Source organism: Rousettus aegyptiacus, unplaced genomic scaffold, assembly GCF_014176215.1.
Source record: "Rousettus aegyptiacus isolate mRouAeg1 unplaced genomic scaffold, mRouAeg1.p scaffold_m13_p_13, whole genome shotgun sequence".
NCBI lineage: Eukaryota > Metazoa > Chordata > Mammalia > Chiroptera > Pteropodidae > Rousettus > Rousettus aegyptiacus.
Window position 1 is genome coordinate 48,209,245 of NW_023416288.1, and position 22,861 is coordinate 48,232,105.

The window sequence follows — 22,861 nt, forward strand, 5'->3', positions numbered from 1 at the left end:
TCATCTTTAGAAAGAAGCTGAGATTGCACTAAGTTTTAAGCTTTTTTGTGAACTTAATGGTCCTCCCGCAATAACCCGGGCTCCGGCGTTGGGTAACTGTAGAGTCTTCTCTTCATTCCAGCCACTCGGTTGACGCCCCAGACTGACACCCAGGCACGTGCATCTTCCAGCCCTAACTGCTCTCTCGTCCGTCTGTCCTTCCTTCCTTCTTTCCTTCCTTCCTTCCTTCCTTCCTTCCTTCCTTCCTTCCTTCCTTCCTTCCCTCCTTCCTTCTTTCCCTCCCTCCTTTCTCTCTCTCTCTCTTTTTACACCTGCAGCACCTGGTCTTCCTAGGTGGTCTCCCATCCAAGTCCTGACCAGGCCCGACCCTGCTTAGCTTCCGAGATCAGATGAGATCGGGCATGTCCAGGGTGGCGTGGCCACAGACTCAATTTCTCTATTAAGAAGTGGCTTTTTAGCAGTTAAAAATAAGACTGAACATAAGCACGGAATCATGAGAAAAGGTTATACTGAGCCAATCTCGCTTCCTGCCGGCGAGGGTTTTCTATGGGAGACACTTGCGGGCCACAGTACCCAGGAAAAGAGACAGAATCCCTCCGATTCGGCAGCTTTTCACTCCACGAAGAAAAGAAGCCCTTCTCACCAAATCTGTGACCGGCATAAACCGTAAATAGCCCTATTCCCATAGCTAACGCGGCGCACAAAGTCTCCTGCGGTCCCCAGCAGAGGTTTCTCCACTGCCGATCGGATTAACCCCCTGGATCGCCATCGGAACCGAAACGTTTTAATCCTCGACACCAAAGCTCACCCCAGATCCCGAATGGTGGCGGCAACGTTCTTGCCTGCATCAGCTCAAACGAGCGATCTGGTTTTGAACCTCGCGCCCAGTAAGAATAACTGGAACTCTAAATTCTATTTTAAGCACGCTCATTAGAAGCGCTGGTTGACGTTTACAGGCAAAAATGTCTAAGACTTTTGCTTCCGGTCAGTTTCTTGACCAGCTGGTAGTGTAAACGATTTACTCGCCAAAGCGCTCTCCAACAACTGTCCTGGTGACGAAAGTCCCTCTGGCATTCCCGGCGTGCCCCTCCCTGATCCAGACACACCCACAAAATGATGTCCAGGTCTAGGCTGGATGTCGTCAGGGATAATGATAGACAGAGTTTGTCTACAAAGATAACCAGCAGGAGACGTTGGTAAAATGTGTCAAGGGAGTGTCCAGGCTCGAAAACCAAATACCTAGTCTTTGACATGTGGAAGGGAGAGAAGACTTTCCCTGCACAGCTCCAGAGGCAGAAACAGAACCCAAGGAAATGACCAGAGGCAGAACGATGCGTCCGTAACACCCCAGAATTTCTAACCATGCATTTTGCCGAGCAACGGAGTGGGTTCTTCACCAGGAAGTGAGCGGGACGGGAGGCTCGGTCCTCCAGGGACGGAGATGGAAATAAAGGATATGAAAAATGCCCCACGCGGGGTAAGTTCTGTGGACACCACAGGGCGGGAAGGAGAGATGCCAAACTGTGCGGTTGCTCCCGCGGGTGACCAGAACAGACGAGAGGGCAGATCTGGGACGAGGCCTCCTCCACACTCACAGGGCCAAGGTTTCGCGCAGAAAACCAGCTCGATGTTACCGAGCGAGAGGCTGCACCAGCCGACAGCCAGGCAGGCGCTAATCGCAGGTATTTTTTTTTTTTTAACTACACGGCGCTATTATAACAATAATAATAGGAAATGAATAAAAGAGAAAAAAATCATTAATCTTGCTAATCCAAGAAAACACACATTTTCGTTTTTTTTTTTTTCTCATCTTCCTTGCGAGTCCTGCTCTACATGCACGTCATTTTTACATAGTTATAACCAGACCACAGATACGGTCTTTCAGACCGAATGCAAGTTAATACATGTTTCTCTGAACATCTGCTTTGGGTCCCCAAATTCAGACTGCCTCGTCGTCACTTGCAGAGCTGAATTATTTAAAACTTGAGTATGTCCTGCTTGCCGTGAAGGGCAGAGGAAGTTAATAATTTATCCCCGAAACAGTGAGCTTCGGTGGCGCACTTTTCAGTAGAATTATGTGTTTTGGGCTGGAGTGGTGATACATTGCCTGCTCTGTTTGGTGCCACACACGTGCCTTGGAGGTCCCGAGAAAATGGAAAGGCATGTTTACAATTAAATGTTTGCTGTAAAAAGGTAAATGAATACCCCATCCATCCACCCATCCATCCATCCATCCATCCATCCATCCGCCTGACACGTGGTTATCCAGCACTTACTCTGCCAGGCCCTGTTCCAAGAACCTTGGGTGTAGCAGTGAACAGAACAAACGAAAACACTGCTATCAACCCCAAACGGCTTTCGTGTTTTCTCCATCTCTTTCTTGTATTCTGGTGCGGGGAGGAGGAGACAATTGAGGAACAGACAAACCCCCTGGGAGGAGAGGGGAGGGGGAAGAGGGGTCCCGTGAGCTGTCTGCGTGCGAGGAGGTCAGCGACGTTTGGACAGAAACGGAAACACAGCTGGGAGGGGCAGTTCAGCCTGCTGGGGACCGAGCCGTGTCCCCCCTGGATTCGTATGTTGACGCTCTAAGCCCCGGACGGATGGATCTGGAGGTGGGGCCTTTGGGAGGCGGCGAAGGTTAGAAGCAGTCATGGGGTGGAGCCCCACGATGCTGCCGGTGCCCTGAAGGTACGCAGGGCGCTTGTGTCCCCTCCCTCCCCCTCCCTCCCCCTCTCCCCCCCCCCACCCACGGGCACCTTGAAAGGCCCCGTGAGGACACAGCTGGAAGGCAGCATTGTCCACACGAGGAGAGGGCACCTGCCAGGCCCACAGCCGGTAGCCTGGCCTTGGCCTTCCAGCCCCGAGAGCTGCGAGGAGCAAAGCTGCTGTCTCGGCCGCCCGGCCACAGTGTCGTGCCGTGGCAGCCGAGTGAGCAAGACCCGGGCTGGCATCTGGGGGCGCCTGGCCCCGGCAGGGGGAGGCAGGAGTGCGGGGAGGATGGCGGGAGGCGGCGGCCCGAGGGAGGTGACCCGGCTGGGCGAGGACGCGGGGTGGGAGCGGGGGCCGCAGAGGGAAGAGCCCGCAGGCCAAGCTGCGCGCCCGGCTTCTCCTCCGAGAGCACGGCGCGGGGGCGCGGCAGCGCGGGGACGGGGCTCCCCGCAGCAAGGTCCCCGGGAGCTGCCAGGCGGAGGACCAGTAGGAGGGGAGTGGCCGGGGGAGGGGGGGAGCCCAGGTTGTTTGCTATAACAACCGGGGGTCACGTGGCCACCGCCCTCCTCGCCGCGGGCGCCGCCCCGACCGCTCTCCGGCACACTGCTCTCCGCATCTCCAGACCCGTCACGTATCACACACGCGCCGTTGACGATCGTCCTGCCCACGGGATCGAAGTCCTCACAGGGCGGGTGCTCCACAGCTTAGTGTTTGGATTCACGAGTCGATGAACGAACAAATGAAAGACTCAGTTTCTTTCCACAGTAGCATTGCTCGGCGACCGGGGAGGGCTTGCGTATGCCTTCTGATACGTAGTGGAAAAAATAGGAATATTTTAGAATCGTGCGTTGTGAACGTACACATCTTCAACGATGGCTACTCTCACAAGGCTACTTACAATGTCTAGAAATTAGGTCAAGTCGTATTCGTCTGGCTCCTGTAATAATCACCCACATGCCTTCAGAGGTTTCATACTTAATCCTTTCAGAAAAAGTCCAGTTGCCACGTAGGAAAGTTACCACAGGGAATTTGATTAAATTAATTTTGTCGAAGAATAAACCCGCAATTGTATTTTCAGGAATGTCAGAATGCGAGGAAAATTAACGTACTATGTCATACGTATTCCAGATAGTGCCATGCGTAAAACCTGGAAAATGACCCCACCTCATTCTCTCACTCAGTTTCCCAAATATTTCGGCGCTGATCCAAAACATCATATGACTATCCTAAGACTTATTATTTATTTTCCACTAATTCCAAGGCACGAAAGGTTAATTTTCAGGTGCAAAGAGACAACGCGATCATGAAAGGACCACTTCAGGGAAGAGGTAAACACGGATCCCTGCGGCGAAAGGGTTTAGGTAAAACTTTTCTGCAACCATCCGCGCGTCCTGGGTAGACGGCACCGTCTCCGTTTTGCTCATTTCTAACCTATCGTTTCCAGCCGGAAATGACGACGTCCGTGTTTCAGGCTCGGGCGTCCCGCGGGGAGGAGCCGCACCCATTCGGCGGCCGCATCTTGTCGTCCTGCGCGGTCCCTGGTGACCGCGGCGGAACCGCCAGCATCGCCCGTGACGTCCCCGGTTCTCCCTCTGTTCCCCCCGCCCCGCGTGCTCCGGAAGTGCTGAAACCGGCGAGCACGGCCCCCGGAATCCTTTGCCGACGCGAGGGCTCCCGGCGGCGGCCAGCGACTACTGCGCTGCTCCCTGTCATCCCGAGGCCGCGTCCTCCCTCCTCGCTCAGGTCACGTAACTGCATCCTCTCCGATGCACTCACAAGTCACACGCGCGGCCACTCAGGAAGGACTCCCGGCTCCGCCTGGCTGACGGACACGGCGAGCATTTCCTGCCCGCTTCCCGCCTCTGTATGTAGAGCCGACCCGGCTGACACGTGCTGGGGCGACTCCGGCTGGACGGAGCCTGGCCGAGGCGTTTCGGGGGTGCCGATCCGTCGTGCGCCTCTCCTAGGTTATGTGTGGGTCTTCCGCGTCTCCGTCGTGGAGAATCGTCTCGCAACGGTTCGGCCAGGGTGGCCTTAGAGATAAGGACGCACGCCGGGCCCGCGGTGGGTGCCGTGAGGGGAGGAAGCGGGAAGAAGTCATTTTAGACTTTGGATCAAAGAAAAGAGACGTGAGAGACAGAGAGGGGTCGAAACTGGGGGCCCGGAGACGGCTTCGCTTCCCCCGGAACCCCCCAGAGCGAGCCCTGTTCGGGGTGTCATCGAGGGCACCCAGGGAACGTGGCGAGCTCTTCCCGCCGCTCGGCGGCAGCGTGAGGGCCCCCTCCCGCCCGGCGGCACCGCCCGCCACACCCCCGGCCCCCGCGTCCCTTCCCTCCGCACCGTCTACTTGTCATGGCCGCTCCTGTCCAGCCTTCCTCGCAATGTCCCTCACAGACCACGCAGCCGCACTGCTTCAGAAACACACATGCACGGAATTAAGTTTACCATCCGAAACGGTTAGAAACGTGCGCACGCTAACGCAGAAGACTTCCCGAAGATGCGATCGAGTCCTCGGGGCTGTTGGGTCTGCGGAATTGACGAGGCTCAGAGCAGAGCAGCGGCTGGTCCCCCTTGGGGTCTGGACACCTCCTCCCCTCGTGACACAGGCCCAGCCGCCTGGCTCGCCCAGTCAGCCCACCGGCTCACCTTGCGCCGGACTGAGCCGACTCGCAAACACCCACCGTCTGCAGCGAGGAAAGTAAGCAGAGAGGGGTGACGTGGCCCGGACGGACCGCCATTGAAATGAGCAAGGTCAGCCCGTGACCTGTGTTGGGCTGTGCCGTGGAAGCCTGTCCTTACGCGAGGGACCTCGTAGGAGTCACACGAGAGGACCCGTGATAAATGCGTCTTTTCGAACCCACTCCGGTGACTCTGGTCCCTCCGGCCACCCTTCAGACATGGAAAGGGGACACTTTCGAATCAGTCGGAGGAGACGTGCTCATCCGCTGCTCTGAGCTGCCCCCAGCCGGGTGCGTGACAGAGGGGAGGGGCTTATTTTCTGCCGTTTGCGAGAGAGAATCTAAAGAGGCAACATTTATTGACCTTACCAAAGCTTGCGATGCAATTAACAGCAATTTGGCTAGAATAAAACTGCATGCAATTGACCTAACTTCATTAGTTTGTAGATTATTTCACAAATGGGGAGCAAAGTGCTATAATTTAACAGATGAGCTACGATAGCTGATTAAGTGAATCTTATTTTAATACCCACAAACCCTGACTACTTTCTAAAGATAATGCGTTAACGAAAGAGGCACTATACGTGTTCGGTATAAGATCAGAGAGAATTAATGTGTTTTTTTTTTTAATTTTAATTTTAGATAAATTTTTTTTTAACTTCAACCTCTTGCTTTACATATTAAGGTCAGATATTCATTGTTCACTGTTCATTTAAAATAGACCCTGGGGATGATAAACAGCAGCATTAGAAACCTTTTATTTTAACGATGAGTTTTTCCATTAAAGGATAGGTTCTAGTGAATCTTTTGTCCAATAGACTGTTATTTACTTTCTAATTCTTAAAACACAAGGTAATATTGTCTAGACAGTGCTAATGTGGGAGTAACAAATTTCAACGAAATTTTTGAATCAACTTTCAGTTTTTTAAATCTCTGTTTTTATTATCTTATTAGTTTCATTCTTTAATGCACCCTGAATTTTACATTAATTCAACCAAAATGACCTTCGGTGAGACGTGGCGTGGTACAGGAACATTTAAGTGCATGTTACTTAAGAGCAGTCTGTCCTTTTTTGTTTTAAAAATTTTTGTTTATGAGATGAATGAGAAGCCCATGGAATTTAGCTCTACTTAACTTCTTTGAGTTAGCTAGAATGTTCTGGCCATTGGTCTAATAAGTTGATACTTTTAAAGTAACCAGAAAAGACTAAAGTTTCTTAACATGAATCAAATCAACCGCAGTTAAGCATTTATTTTGTCGCTAGATGGCTCAGGACTGTGAGGAGAGGGAAATGAATCCGAAAACATCCTCTGACCATCATGAAACATAAAAGCATAAAACCGCAGGAAGTAACATAGTAAGTTTTAAATTCAGACTAAGGAAATACAACATCGATCTAAAATTAATATTCATCGCATTTCCATTTCACTAGCATAGTCCAAGAGAAAGTGAATAGAAGAGAAATGAAAGAGAAAATGCGGCGAATGAAAAAAAACGCAACACTGTTTACGACAGTCGGGATGCAGAAGCGGTCCAGGTGCCCGCCGACAGGCAAATGGCTCGAGAAGATGTGGTGCCCGTGGGAGACGGCACATGACTCGGCCACGAGGAGAAACGAAGTCTCGCCACTTGTCACAGCACGAAGGACCCGGCAAGGGGCGCGGGGGTGGGGGGAGGTGGTTACACTCAGTGAAATAAGTCAGAGAAAGACAGACAAACGCCATATGATTTCACTTATGTGCGGAATCTAAAAAAAAAAAAAAAAACACTTAATAAATGAAACAAAACAGAAAGAAACTCACAGATTCAGAGAACTGATCGATTCTCAGAAGGCGGCGGGTAGGTGATGGGTAAAAAAAGGCGAAAGGATTAAGGAGCACGAATCGCCGGGTATAAAACAACGCGGCCACGAGGGCGAGGGCACAGCGCGGGGGAGGGGCCGGGAACGCGGGCGGCCGGGCGCGGTGCCCGCCGGGCGCCCTTCCGCACGGCGCCTGTGTCGGGTGTGCAAAGTCAACCACCGTGCTGTACGGCTGAGACTAATTCACTGTTCTTTGTCATCTGTCGCTAACAATGGGCTTAAAAACAAAATACAAAGAAGAAAAGCATCTATATTAGCATCGACAAACCCCAAATTCTTAAGAACCGACTTCAAAAAAAACCGCACACGATCTACACAGAAAACGTTCGAAGGTCGCCGAAAGAAACTGAGGATCTGACTAAACGGAGGCATAGAGCGCGCACGTGGACGGGAAGTTTTTTCACTGTAAACGCGTAAATTCTCGTCGACTACATCGCCTGTAATGGAACGCGGTCCCAGCCAAAAGTCTCAGCTGCTCGGCGTGTGCGTGCGTGTACTCACGCACGTGCGAGTCATTTCGCAAGCCGACTCCCAAACTTTAACGAAACGATACGGGGCAAAGAACAGCAAACGCCGTCCTGGAGCTAATATCCAAAGCGCGTACGCTCTCGGTTGATGAGGCTCAGTGTTAAAGGCGCAGTAATTTAAACAGTGTGATTTCAGGCTAAGCATAAATAAACCAGGGGAACAGCCGGTCCGGGAAGAGACTCGCACGTCTCCTAACTTTTAATAAAGGTGCCAAAGCGCCACCTGGAGAAACGATCGTGTTTTCACGACCTGGTTCTGGAACCAGTTCGACACCCACGTGGAAATCAACGGCCCTGACCCCGACCTCACGCCACCCCCACGAGACAGTCCGAGTCGAGCACAGACCTGATTAGTGAAGGTGAGGTAGGGAGCAGAGCCCTTCGATGGTAACTCAGGAAAATATTTTCACGTCCTTGAATAGGGTAAAGCTTTCATTAAATGATAAAAATGAAAACCCTAAACAAAAAGCAAGAATAAAAAATTGATTTCATCCACGTTTTAAAATTCCGACCTTTGAAAGGCATGATAGTGAAAAACACGGACTCAGAACAAGCTATAAAGGAGGAGGTTCGCGATCATACATCTGCTGAGGGTCTCGTATCCAGAAAACATAAGCAACTTCTACAGACCCACAAGTGACGCGGCACTCAGACAACCCGATGTGGTAAACATCGGCAAAGCACGTGAACGGGCGCTTGCGGAAAGATGCGGGACAAGACGGAAAGTGATTCCTTGAAGAGGCTCGCGGCTCGCCGGCCATCAGACAAGTGGCCATCGCAGTGACGGCGAGGCCCGGACAGGCACCTGCTGGAATGTTGGCGGCGGCCACGCCGCGGCGCAGCCTGCCCTGGTCCACGCGTGTGCACGCGCCAGGCGCGTGCGGGCTTCGCTGACAACGCCAGCATTCGCGCTCTGGACATTGAAAAGGCGTGAGCGTGAGAACCGCGGCCACCTCCATCCCCCGCGGCCCGGGCTCCACGCCGCCGACCGCTCCTGGCCGCCTCCAAACCCAGCTGGGGAGACGGCGCGGAGGAGCCTCTTGTGCCGAAATGAGTGTGGGACCGAAACGACCGACGCCCTCCGAACTCCGCGGCCTCGCTGTCGCTCCCTCGGCAACGGCATTTTCCTAGCGCCCTGAGCGAACGCGGCGGAGCGCGGCCAGCCTGCCTCGTCGGTGGCGTCCTGGGAACTCGCGGTACCTGCCACCTGATCGCGACCCCTTCGCCCTTCGCCACCTCAGGGCCGTGCGGCCCCGCGGCGAGGGAAGCGAGCGAGAGAGAGGCTGGCGGGCGACGACCTCGTGGACTCGGGGAGAGGGAGGGGAGACGAGCCGGCAGCAGGCCGAGAGCAACGCGACCAGAAACCGCTACGGCAACCCCTCACGAATAATCGAGAACACGCCTCCCTTCTTAAAAAAAAAAAAAAATCTCCACTATGTTATTTTTGGAAATACTGTCAGAAATCATTACTTCGGGGAACTTTCGATCACGTCGGACAATCCTGCCATGGGGACACGTGAGGGTAATACAACGAATGGATCCCGGCAAAAAGTCCCCGCGAAACGAGGCCGCCGTCACGCGAGGCCCCTTCCTCCGCGACGTTCCCCGAATCCGGAACGACCGTTATTTGCCTTGGGTTCGTTTCAGTGACGCCGTCCTTGAAATAATTGCTCACGTCGCCCCTTACATTCTGACTCTGCTCTAACCCTAGAGGACGTTCGGCAAAATGAAAAATAACCCCGGAACCCCAGGTCCGGGAAGGATGGTTTCGGATTTAATTAAGACTTTCATTTCTTTGGGGATTTTGATGAAAACCTGAAATGCTTTTCAAAAATTATATTTTAGCCCAATTATTTGTGTGCACATAACTGAACTGCGGGCAGGACGGCCACTTAGACGGAGAGGGCCTCTCCGTCGGAAGGAGCGCGCCCTGCTTCGACAAATTAACACGCGTTTCTTTCACTTTCGGCGGCTCACGGAGGAACGTGACTTCGTCACGCTGCTTTAGGCGAGTGACGCTTCCCGCGGCAGCCGCAAACGCCGAGGAGATTGCGAGGCAGCGGCCACGTGGGTGAGAACGGAGACAGCTCTCCCCACACGCCCTCTGCCCTTGGCTGAGCAGTGTGGCCCCCCTCACGCACGGGGGTCACGTCCGGGACCCCCCCGGACGCTGGAAACCCCGGACAGCACTGAACCCCTACGCAGACCCTTTGTTCCCCCTATACCTACATACCGATGGTCAAGTTTAATTTATAAATCAGGCACAGTAAGAAATTAACCGTAATAACTAATAATCAAATACAATGATCATAACAATACACTGTAATTTAAATTATGGGAATGTGGCCTCTCCCTCTCCCTCCCCCCTCCCTCCCTCTCTCTGTCCCATAACTGACCAGATGACAGGCGAGTATGTAGCATGGGGACCCTGGACAAGGGGGCGATTCACGTCCATGGAGGGCCTGAGAGGTCCTCACGCTACTCGGAAGGGGGCTCAACTCAAAAGTTACGCATCGTTCATTTCCGGAATTTGTCGCCTCACGTTTTCGGGCCGCGCGGTTGACCGCGGGCAACCGAAACCGCAGAAAGCGAAGCCGCAGGTAAGCGGGGACCTGCCGTACTTCCACGCCCATCCTGCAAAACCCTGGGAGCGCAACACCCCCAGACACCACGCCTCACGGCCGGCCGGCGGTCCCGAGGCTCTCGAAGAGACTTGGGGCCTGGGAAAGCCTGTGCGGGGCTTGGGGGCGGGTCGCCGCGCGAGCCGGCGCGCCCCCGGCCGAGTGACGCGGCCCCCCGCCGCGTGAGCCCGGGCCCCGCGCTCTGCCAGGCCCACAGTCTCCTGACACCTGTCTTCATTGTCTTCTCATGCTGTTCTCGGTTTGGCAACATGTGAATGGGACAAAATGAAAATGGTAATTTATTTCTAGCAATGTTGATGCAGAAGCAGCGATGGGCATATTTATGTGTATACAGACTAAACACCAAAACATCAATTAAGTAAATTTAGTTTTCCCTTTAATCAGACTTCCAGGTAATTAGCTGTCAGTGAACAGAAATTACAGTTTATTCCATTTTTATATCGCGCAAGCTTTGGTCAAATAAAGATTATGCGTTAACGGCCAGATTTGGTTGCTAATTTTTCATGCATATGAAAGGATTTGCAAATATTATTACTGGGATCTTTTAATGTTCCGAAAACTAATTTCCGCCTAAAACATTACTCTTTAAACAAACAAGTTTTATTTATTTATCCAAGACTAGGATTGCTCTGTGGGATTTTTTTTTTTTTTTTTTTTTCAGTTCATACACAGTCGTTCAGATTTCTAAAACCCCGGACTGAGAGTTTCAGTCCCTGGGACATATCTTCGACCCACGTCAAGACAGGAAGGACGTTTCCAACCCCCGCGCTCCACGACCGGAACTGGGGAAAAAGTTCGGATTCACCGGGTTTGGTGCAAGACGACAGCCCCCGACACGGGGCGGCGTGGCGAGGACCGGCGTGTGCTCACCCGCGACGCACGTCGTGACGTCACCGGGCTTTGCTCAAGCGAGGGGCGAGTCTTGCACCGTCGGCCTTGTGTGCATCTCGAGTGAGAGATGAAAGCCGAAGACAGTCCGCGAGGACGAGTGGATGTTCCCTTTTCCTGGACTCAGACTCGGTGTGCAAGACGCCCGTTCTGTCACACAGCTGCCCGGGGCACGGGGCCCGGGGCCCACCCCAAGCCTTCACGGTGACGCTCCAGCACCCTGGCCTCGGGTGCACGGGGCGGTGGGATTAACGAGAGGCCCCCTCGGGACACGGGGTGCCAGGCGGATGTGTGAGCAGAGCAGGTACGAGAGCCGCGCAACCCCTCGCCTCGTCCCCGCTCAGTGTGCGAAGCCCCCCGGGGCCTTTCCTCTGCCCCGGGCGCCTGAGCCGATGTCTGGAAATGCGTGAGCCAGACTTCACACGCGACGGTTTCTCTCGCCGCTGGGAAATTCAGAGAGGCTGGTGGACAGGAAGGGCAGGGACCCGTGACTGTGACCGGCGGCGCCTTCTCCAGCATGTCGGGAAGCGGGGAGGTCACCTCGAGAGGATGAGTCTGGTGACGGGCGGTGGGAAGTGGCGGCCTCCCGGCTCCCGGAGTGAAGAGTTCCTATTACGATCAACGAGTACGTCCACTTCGACTCCCAGAAACACCCTGCGACATGGGTAAGGCGTTCTGCTTACGAAGAAATGGCGTTCAGAGGCGGGGGCCGGTTCCGGCCGTCGGAACGTCTCTTCTTCCCCGGCAGGTGGACGTGGCAGAGAGGAAGCAGGGGGCGAGGGGCAGGACGCGCCCACCCCCTGAAACAGGGACCGACGGGAGGGCCTCGCTGCTGACTTTGGCTGGCGGCGGATGCTCCCCGTGGGGTCCACACAGGGCAAAACGGACGGCTGGGGGGAAGAAAGAGAAGGACTGGCAAAGGCCAGCGGACGGGCACGCGGTGACAGCTCCCGGGACAGGCTTGGGACAGCCGCCCACCTCTATGGCGCAGCTGAAATGGCAGAATCCAGGCCGCAGAGGCCCTGGCCAGTGGCCGCTCAGGGGAGGGGCCGCCATGAGGCACGTGCTCCCAGCGACGGGCCTTTGAGTTACTGATCGTCTTTGAGAAACGAGGACAGAGAGAAACCGAGGCGCCAAGGGACCGGGGCGAGTGGCCCGTCCCCCGAGGCACGAGCCCGGGGTTCAGCCTCAGACAGTCTTCCCGCGACGCCTGTGCCTCGGCTGTGTGTGCGTGGGGCAGCTGGTGGCTGTGCTCACTGCGACTCCTGCACCCGTCGGAAAGGACCCCGCGGCATTTATAAACCCCACGCGCCGCTGGGAGAGAGACGGACGCGGGGAGTCAGGGTGTGAAGAGACGGGACCCAGGACGGAGCGCTGTCCCCCGCCCGGCCTCCCGTCCGTCTGCTCTCCTCCGGGGTCCCGGGTCTTTCACACAGGCGCAGCAGAGAGGAGCAGACAGACTCGCCCGCCCCTCCCCGAGGGGAGCAGCGCCGCGGGCTCGGCACGCGGGGGGCATGACGGCGGGGCCCTCGAACCGTTCCGTTGGAGCAGCTTCCACCCCTGGCCCCGAGTCAAGCCGCCGTCCGCCGTTCGCAGCAACGCTCGACGGCCCAGCTGTCTCTGCCTGTGCCCCCGGCTTGTCCGCCAGACCTTCGGCGGGAGACGGCGTCACAAGGCGCCCGCCGCTGCGGGTTTCATTTCCAAAACCCGAGGGACCGTGACACTTGCATTTGTGCATTTTCCTGGGTCCGGTGTGACCGGGGCCTGGCCGCCCCTAGACACAGCAAGAAGGGCAGAGGCGGGGAACGCCCCTCTGAGCTGACGGCCGCCGCCCAGCCTCGGAGGAAGAACGCAGACTCCCCCGCACCTCGCCGCGCCCGCTTAGGGACTCCTCTGGACGGGTTTGTGAAGCGCAGGTTTTCTGTTTCCCAAACACCGAAAGGAGAATCCTTTACTAAAATTCAGATGAAATGGTACCTAAGGGTGATTTATCGCTAGTCATAAAGGAGCTTAAAAAAAATGAGCGTCTACGCTGACAGCCGTAAGTCCATTCATTAGAGAACATGATCTATGTATTTATACAATGAGAAATTGAAAGAAGTCCACGTGGGGTAAGGAGAGGAGGCCTTTGGAAAAGGGGAGGCGCCTGCCCCCCAGCTGTCACCCAGAGCCCCGCCCGTCTGCCACCCCCTGATTGTCGCCAAGAGCCCCGCCCGTCTGCCACTCCCCGTCACCAAGAGCCCCGCCCGCCTGCCACCCCCCCCCCCCGTCACCCAGAGCCCCGCCCGTCTGCCACCCCCCCCCCCCCCCCCCGTCACCCAGAGCCCCGCCCGTCTGCCACGTCCCCCCCCCCCGTCACCCAGAGCCCCGCCCGTCTGCCACGTCCCCCCCGCGAGACCTTGAGCAAGGGACGCACACGGTGTCTCGCTCTTCCCAGGGGGCGGTGGGGCCGAAGGGGGGGACGGTGGCCGTGGCACCGGGCGTGACAGGTGCGCACGGCACTCTGCGAGCCGGCCGGTCGGTCGGCACTGACGGGACGGACATGCATCGGCGACCGCGGCCGTCGCCGGTCCGTCTCTGTGCAACGCCTGGAAGGCGAAAGGGAACATACGTGTTCGAAACACAGGTTTAAACCAAACGATCTCGGGGCCAGTGGTTCGAGCCTCCAACGTCTGAAAACGAGGAAACGGACCGTATTAGAGTCAGAGGGGTGAACTGACCCCCCCGGGCCGGCGAACCAGGACGGCGAATGCCGGTCACGAGAGCCGCGGTCGCCTCCGCAGGCCGGCGCCGTGACGGGTCAGGACGGGAGGGGCCGAGCTGCTGGGGACGTGTTTTGGGAGTCTCGGTTTGTTTCATAGTTAAACGGCTCGTTCGTGGCCGCTGTTCGCAGAATGTGAACAACGGCGCTGAGGACACAGCGTCCGCGTCTGCCCGGGGAAGGCGTTCGGACTCTTCCGTAACTCTCCGTCCAAAGCGGGTTAATAAAAATCTACCCTATGTCCTTCTGCGAGTGCCACGCCCAGCATTTGAACTTGGTGGATCGCGCTTAACGAGCTAAGGCAGCTCCCACGGGATGTGGTGTGGTGCTGACAGGGTCGGCCACGCGAAACCGCGGGCCCCACCGCAGCCGGGCGCCCACCGCAGCGGGCCCCGGGGATCGGACGCCCGCCTCCTCTGCAGAGCAGGCTGGCCCCACCTAGCTCCGTTTATCAGATGCAAAGTCCCCGATCCGCTGTGATGGAAAGAATCCCAAACCGTGCGTCAAAGCGGCCGTTGCCATACAGAGAGCGAATGTTGGTCTGTTCGGTTAATCGTGTGACGATTTACTGCCAAGGACAAGCACACTGTGACGCAGCACGTGTCTGTGGGCTGGGAGCTGGTGGGAAGTGAGGTCTCTGTATCCTGTGGGTTCTTTGTGAAAAGCCGCCCGGGAAACGCCAGAGCCGCGAAGCCCCCTCCCCCGGGGGCGGGCGCCCGGCCGCCGCCTCCTCCCCACCCCGCACCCCCCCCCCAACGACACGGCCGCACTAAACGGAGACCGGCCTGAACCCTGGCCCGCCGCCCCGGCTGCTCCCGCTCTGCTCCTCCCCCCGCACGTCCCGAACCCGTGGCATTTGCAATGCCTGAGACGCGCCGATGACCGTGTCTCAGAGAGGACGAAGGGGCCGGATGGCCTCTCGAATCGCGTGTCCACGCAGGCTCCGCACACCTGTCGTGCCGGGGGCAGCCGCGTGGCCCCAGCGATCAGGCACGTTCCTCAAAGGGAGACAGACGCGGTGGTCCGCTGCGTCCAGCCGGGGGCGAGCCTGGGAACCGGGATTTAAACGGCGACTTCGGGTGCTCGGGAACCCCGGGAGAAAAGGCGGCCTTGGCTGTCCACTGGGACAGCAAGAGCGAGCTCAGGAGAGGAGCAGGTGGCCGCCGAGACGTGTGAGGGCAGGGTCGCGGCACGGAGCGAGGCGGGCCCCGACGCCGGCTCTCACCGTGCTGGCGGGGCGCGGCGCACTCGGCCGGCCGGCTCCCCTCGGTTCCAGAGGGGGTTCCGTGCAGTCACGGGCCCCCGCACTGGTGCAGAGGCTGCTGGCGCAGGAGGAACGCCGCACCCCGTTTTCTGCCCCTAAAAACGAAATAGCACAAAGAAGTCAAGCGTGCGCTCGAAACGACCCCGTCCCGGCAGGCGCAGAGGGAGCGAGGTCTTGGGGGTTGCCCGGTGTCGCAGGGTGGTGTCCGGAGCCTTAGCTCCTGCATCACGTGACAAGGGCACATGCCAGCTGCTGTGATGGGACGCCCCCCCACTTTACCCCGCTGCGTCCCTCCCCGAGCCGTCTGTTGTAGAGCGTGTGGCCTGAGGGCCGAACCCCTGGAAGACGGCGCAGGACACGGAGGATTCCGGAAGAGCCGGCCCTCGACAGGGAACCCGGGAAAAGCGTTCTCTCCCCCTCTGCGCCTTCTTTTTTAACAAGTGACAACATTCAAACTCAGTCGCGTTGAAAATTCCGAGGGTGGGACGCGGATCCCGTGCCCCCGAGCGGGGCGCTCTGGCCCGTGCCCCGCCCGCCCCGGGGACACACCGGATGCCGGCCCCGCCTTGCCCCCCGAGCCTGCCGCGGGGCGCCTCGCGGTCCTCGTCACTCGCGCGTGGCGCCGGCAGAGCCACCGTCCTCGGGGACAAAAGACGCCCTTCCGCCCATCTACAGCATTCTGCCTTTAGCGGTGGTCCTTCCCGCACGAGACGTAGTCGTTTCCGATCGCCGAAAACGTCACCTCCTAGACAGCGCGGCGTTCCCGCGCGTGCGGGCAGGTGGATGCCGGCAGCGAGCAGCTCTTCCTTCTCCTCCTCAGCGGGAAATGGGTTAATTAGCGTGTAGCAGAATGACAAAGCTGAAATGACGCCGCCTCACTAAAATTAATCTGTATTTGTTCTATTAGGTTATAAAAACGGACTTGGAGCTACAGTACGGAAACGGTCCACTACAATACGACTTCCGACCGCAACACGTGACATGAGGGAACCTGAATTCGGCTTCTCCCTCCTCCAGCCCGTGACATGTTCCCCATCGGAGCGAGCGCTTTCAAAGGCTTGATGAGGAATCGTTACAAAATGCCATTTAATTCTAATGACCAACCTGAATAATTAAAACGACATAAAATCAGACGTTGGACAATCGTCCAAATTGCGAACTAAATGTTATTCTGAATCCCCAATTTTTCTGCCTTTAACGAGAACATTCTGTTTCCCGGATTCCAATTTTCACCGTGATTTAAAACCCCCTTCAATGTTCCCGGAGCGTCGTTCGCTGGAGACGAGCTGCGTGTTCCTGAGGCCCCCTCTTCGGCAGGCAACATATGCGCCATGAGGTTCAACCAGCCTCCCCCCCACTTTTGGGCAGCCGGCGTCTTAAGACGTGTCGGAGAGAGAAATCGATGCTTTAAACCACCCGAAGGCGGCAGGGGAGTTTGGCTTTGGAACGGAATCAAACGTTAATCTATAAGACTAGCTGCCCATGAGTTAGGCACCAAGATCGGAGGTGAGACGTGCATGGCATCGCCCCGCCGGCGAGACCGGTCTGGAGATTTCAAACCTGGGAACGCGTCCCGGGAATGGGCAGGAAATAGTGAGTGTGTCCTTCACATTAAAGGCTGCCCAAAACTCAGACGTCGCAGTTTAATAACACCCAACTGGGAAAAAGAAAAAGAAAGAAAAAACTGAGAGAGATGTATAATTCCTCCGGGAGTCAAACATGCCATCTCTCTCCAGACTGCGTTGTACAGGATAGGATAGATTTTCCTCAAAGATACTGGAAAATAAGGAAAAACAAATATGCTTGAAGCAGAACTATTAAAACAGCCCGAAGGGAGCATCTGCAATCACCACGTGGAGGCGTAGTGGCCACTTCCCTAACGAGACGGGGCCGGCTGCTACGTGGTCCATCACGGGCTTTCCGTCCTCGGGCACTTCCTCCCACAGGAATGAGGCAGCTGTTCCCAGGACACTCGGCCTGCAGCAGGGAGGTGGCGGAGGCTGGGACACACGGCCGGCCTCGGGCCACGCCAGCAGCTCTCGAGTTGATGACGGACTTCCGTTTGCCTCTGTTCGGAAAAATCCCACCATCCCGGCATGTCTGCACACCCTGGAACCCCGGCTCCATGGACAGCCAACCACGACTCTTAATTTCCCTGGTCCCGTGGGTCCTCGGGCTTCTGTCTCTAAGAGGACTGCTTCACAGCGGACGCACTCGCAAAGACCCCGAACGAAGCTTGGCCACCCAGAGGCTTATCTGTGGCCGGCAGCAGCCGCGTCACAGGGCAGTTCATTAGAAATGCAGAATCCCGGGACCCGCGGCATTCTGTGTCTGGACAAAGCCCCAGGCGATCTGCGTGCGCACAAGCATTCGAGGAGCTTAGGTTAAGACGCGAAGAACAGACTTTTGATCCCGTGGTCATTGCTCCGTGTGACGCTGGACAACGCGCCCCCCCCACACACACGAACGGCTGACAGTGTGGAAGGTGGGGTGCGCTTAGCCCATTCCCACGCAAACGCACACGCAAGGGTGCGCACATAGATGTGCACCCCAGAATCAAAACACCCTGGCTTCTGCCAGGCACCCGAGAAAGGGCGTTGCCTTCCCACTAGATCTCCGCAGTTAGACCCGCCTGCCGAGTCCGCGACGGCATCGCGAGTGACGCCCCGTCCGCCTGCAGAGGGAACAGGGTCACAACGCTCTGGGTGTGCGAGCTCCGCTCGGGTAGAGCACACGAGAACAGACGGACGGCGAGTCCCCCCCAGAGCCGGGTCCTCCCCCGCCGACAGCGACTCCCTCCCATCGCGCTTCTCGCAAAGTCGGCTTCCCTACCGATTAGCGCGAGCGTCCCGGACGAGGAGAGGATTCAAGGGCCCCACGATGAAAAGCCCGAGAGGTTCATTTGCAGACGTGAGCGCTTCCCTCTCCTCTCCAGTGGTCCGGTCTACCGGCGATGCAGCTGCCTGTTAGCAGAGCTCCGGCGAGGCCCCGCGGCGCTTGGCGGACACCTTTTGTACCTTGCCAGCAGGTAGGTCGTGGAAAGAAAGAGCGTTCTGTTCGCACAGACAGACGCAGAGACGGGCCCCGTGTACCGGGTACTGCTGATCGAGATAATGACCAGTGACTGCATCTCCGAAATCACAGCTCTGCCCGCCCGCTCCCAGAGCCGCTCGGCCTCTATGCGGCGCTCCGCGAAGCCCTTATCTTTGAAGTCTAAGACGCCCGACGTGGGCAGAAACGAGAAAGGCGCAGCCCCTGCACTCAGCCGGGAAACTGTTCAGCCGGAGAGGGTCACCACCACGGCCATCTGCGCAGCTGCCCGGGGGTCAGGGGGCCAGGGTCCAACGCCGCCCGGCGTCCGAGGGGGCACCACGAACGCTTTCGCGGGCTCGGAGGGAGGACGTCACAGCGACCGGCGTACGCAAACGCCGGCCGTGCCGACCGGCCCGCAGCTGAGCGCCGCGGAGGCCGGAGAGGGGAGGGGTCGACTGGCCCGTCCCCGTCTCAGGCCCGTCTCAGACCTCGGGTCACTTCCGGAAGAAGGGTCTGAAGCCCCAAAGAGGGGTTGATCTGTCGCGCGGCTCTTACGGAAGAACAAGGACTTAAATGTGCGGAAGGCCACCGGGCGACCTCTCGCCCGGGCCACCTGCGCGCTCACCTCCTCGTGGGTGGACGGAGATTATGTATCATCTCTCTCTCTAGGGCGACGACCCATTGGCCCATCTCCTGCCCCTCCACCTCCCGCAGCTCTCCGGGCTGCGAGGGCCTCGTGGCCAGAGGTCACGACTCGTCTCTTTTCTTCCCCCCGACCCCCAACACCTGTGTCTAGAGCTGGACTGGACGATAGGATGGCCACTGGCCGTTTGCGACGATTCTAATTTTAATTAATTGGAACTAAATAAAAGTGAGACTTCCGTTGCTCAGCCACGCCAGCCACATCTCGACCCAAAGCCGCGCGCGCCGGAGGCCACCCTCTGGGTCGCGCGGGTGCAGGAGGACCCTGTCAACTCGTCGGCTTCCGCTGGACCAGGGAGACACTGGGTCGAGGGCACAGTGACAATGCGTCGAAGTCGGGCACCGCCAACGGCATCAACGACCCACGTGTACCCCGAATCTCCAGTGGGGAACATTTAAGTAAATCCAGGAACACAGAACATCAGCGTCCTGCCAAGAGTGCCACCCCCGCCCCCCGAAAGATATCTAAGGCCGAAACCAGAGGTTTTGATCTCCCTTTCAAAACTGTTACGAGAGAAAAATAACTGTGAGAAGAGTCAGAAGGAGGCAGGCTCCCCCCGACAGGGCTGTCCGCACCCAGAAACACGTACTTTCGGTGTTTCTAATGCCTGGGCCGTCATTGGAAGTTCAGAAGAAACTTCCTGATGAAAAGCAGGGAGAGATGACCCGACGGGGGACCCCGAGCTCATCCGTGTCCGCAGAGCAACACGGCCATCCCCCCGAGGTTGCGGATGGGGCCTTGCCCGGACCGCGTCTCTGCCACAGTGTGGCTCTAGGGTCCCCCTGCTCTCCACGGGGCCGGGGCCGGTGTCGGGGAGGCAGGGGGTGCGCTGTGTGCTGGCTCCCGCCGCTGACTGACCTCCGCGGCCCGATCGACTTCGCTTCCGTGCATCCGACCCTGTCTCCCCGGAGAACGCAGGCCCCCGCGGGCTCGTTTCCGCTTTAACATTTCACGGTTCCCCGACACGAGCCAGAAACGGACGGGGCGCCCAAGCCCGTCCCTGATACTTCAGACCACGCCGGGCGACTGACGAGGAGCGCGCTCCAGGCCCCGACCGGGCACAGCGACTCTCTCCCTCCTCCGTCCTTCCCTTCCTTGAACCTCACGCTCCATTTACCCCGTAGGCGACATTCGTCGTCAGAAAAACCCCTGCGGGGCGAGTCCGCGGACTGGCCAGGGCCGCCGGCCACGCCCTCGCGCCCGGACAGCTGGCTTTCGCGGGCCGCTGGCGGGACCGTCCGGATTACCCCAGGTCTGGTCCCCACGGGCCCTCGTGGCTTGGGTCTCGGCGCCGTCACCCGGTCCGGAAGGAAGCGTCGGCTCTCGTGCGCCATCTCCGGAGACCCCCGCACCCACCAACGCCGCGTCTGTACCCGCACACCGCGGCCCGGCCGCCCTCGAACACAACACACCCGGGGAATTTAAAGAACTATGCGCAAACTCCAAAAGGGACTTTGGCGTTACGGCCACCTCGGCAAAGCGGCTTGGAAAGGAAGCCACCTGCACGCGCCCCGTCGGCATGCTCACGGCAGGCTTTCCTGCTAAACCTCTTCGGGACGCGCAGGGAACGGCGTTTCGGCCAGCCCTGCCTTGCCTTCGTGGTTCTATTTATTCTCCCTGAACTGGGCGGACGGACTCGCCCTCTCCTGTGGGGAGCCGGCCCCCGCGACGAGCCGCAGACCGCCCGGAGGGCACGGTCACAGGGGCAGCCCCTCGGCCCGCGTGACATCAACTTCAGACAAAACCGACCCGCGCGACCTGCTCTGATGTGCGCGTGGCTCCCGAAACGAGGCGGACGAGGTCCCGGCCCCGCGACGGAAGGACGGGCATTCGAAGGAGGCGCCGTTAGCTAACGCGGGCACGGTTATGTTTCGTACAGGGGACGGGCCACACCGCGGACCGCCTGTAAAACGCCGCTCAGCACTTCGCACTGAGGTCCCCACAGAGGATTCCCGATAAACGCGACGGCCTTCCCGAGGGCAGGAGCGAGAGGTTCCGAGGAGCCTGGGACGTTGTCTCTCCCAGACCGCGACGGTTTCACAGACCCACGCTAATTCTCCCGCCACAGAAAACGCAGGCTCCTGGAAGCTGCCGTGCCGTTCGGGGCCGTCACGTCGCCTAACGAAGCTGAAAAATGAATTACGAAGAACGAGCCTCTTCATGGCGGAGAGAATCGCCGGGTGCCAAGCTCTGGACGGAACAAAAACTGCCCTCCGTCTGCTGGGGGCCCTGCTGTGAATGAGGTTTTTTGCTGCGGTGTCAGAGCTGGGGTCAGACGTGGGGACGTGGCCACCATGCTCAGCTGCCCAGCGAGGACCGGCTGTTCCGCGGCTCCGGCTTCCGACGCTTTTCCTTCTAAACACACAAACACGCACAGCGTCATGGCGCCGCACGAGCGTTTGACACCTACCCCAAATGGTCTCCTTTCACGCTCCGAATGAGGCTCACAGCACGTCTGCCCTGGGACCAGGTGGCGGCTCGGCAGATGGACTGCGGACTCGTGACTCAGCCAGGCCAGGCGGAGTCCTAGCACGCGAGTTTCCAGGCTCGGGGTGGCAGGGAGGGGCGAGCTCTGTCCTGGGGGCCGAGCCAGGGGACGTGGCCGGGGAAGCTGCCGGCGGCCAGCTCTCCACACGAGCGAAAGGAGGCTCCACGGGGAACAGCTGCCCCAGGCGCCGAGGCTCGATTCTCAGCCCTCTGCAATTTCATATCGCCCCCGGCGGCATCTCGCCAACAAACCCCGCTTCTGCTCAGGACAAACAAAAGTCCACGGACCCCGTCTGCGGGGGAGGCGAGGCCAGTACCGAACCTGCCGCGTGTGCCCAGCCCCTACTTCTAACCTTCAGGGAGCGGGTCGCGGAGTAACCCATAAAACACCACCAGCTCAGGTCCGAATTCCTTCCCCAGTTCCCGCCTCAGCTGGCCGAAGCTGCAGCCTCGTTCCGGGGCCCGCGTTCGCCTCCTTAAGGAGGGCCCCGAAGAGGCAGGAGGGAGGCCGTGTTCATGATCAAACGGCCATGCGTTTTCGGTAAGAGCGAATCCGGGCCACAAGCGTGAGTTCTGTCGCCGTGGAGAACGATGCCCGGCACGTGATCGAAGGTCGCCAAATCCGCTCGTCTTTCATGCCCTACGGCTCCGCGGCGCCCAGGGTGCCGGACACCTCGTAGATGCCCAGTCAATACTTCTACCGACCGAATGCTACCCTTGTCTCAATGACCTCCCCTCGAATATTTATACAGAGAGAATGCTTTTAACACCTGACGCGGCTGCTAACATTTTTTTAAATCGTCTATGTAGCTTGTGTTCCATTTCCGTCAGCGCTGGTATCAAATGTTATACAAATATATAATAGTATTATTATTCTAGTCTAAATATTAAAATTATACCAAGAAAAATTAGGGGTTATGTCTCTGTCCTTAAAAATAAGAAACTTCATCTGCCTTAGAGCAAAACATAATTTGACGGGGAAAAAAAAAAAAACAGCGATCGCTTTATTTCACTCTTTACCCTAAAACTGTCTTTGTATTTTTACATGAAATATATAATCAGGTATAATTTTTGTTCTAAAAAACTCAGTAAGACTGTCGAAGAGATTCGCGATGACGACTGCCCTTGGGAGACGCCGCTGAGGCGGCTCCCGGGCGTGTGTCACGTTTGTGACGCGGTGGCCTGCCTCCTTAGCTACACGCCTCGGGATCCAAGCGAGGGCCCCACCCTCACGGCGCCAAGCGGGCACGCGTCGCGCCCGGGCGCAGGGGGCCAGGGCGGGCAGGAGGGCGGACACAGTGTGTCTGC

At 57.7% G+C, this 22,861-nt stretch overlaps 1 protein-coding gene and 1 pseudogene across 5 annotated transcripts in view; both read right to left on the reverse strand.

Moving 5' to 3' along the window:
* DPP6 (dipeptidyl peptidase like 6) overlaps positions 1-22,861 on the reverse strand; it is a 320,383-nt gene that overhangs the window by 108,602 nt on the left and 188,920 nt on the right. The gene's annotated exons all lie outside the window — the stretch shown is intronic.
* On the reverse strand, positions 309-427 carry LOC118611140 (annotated as a pseudogene).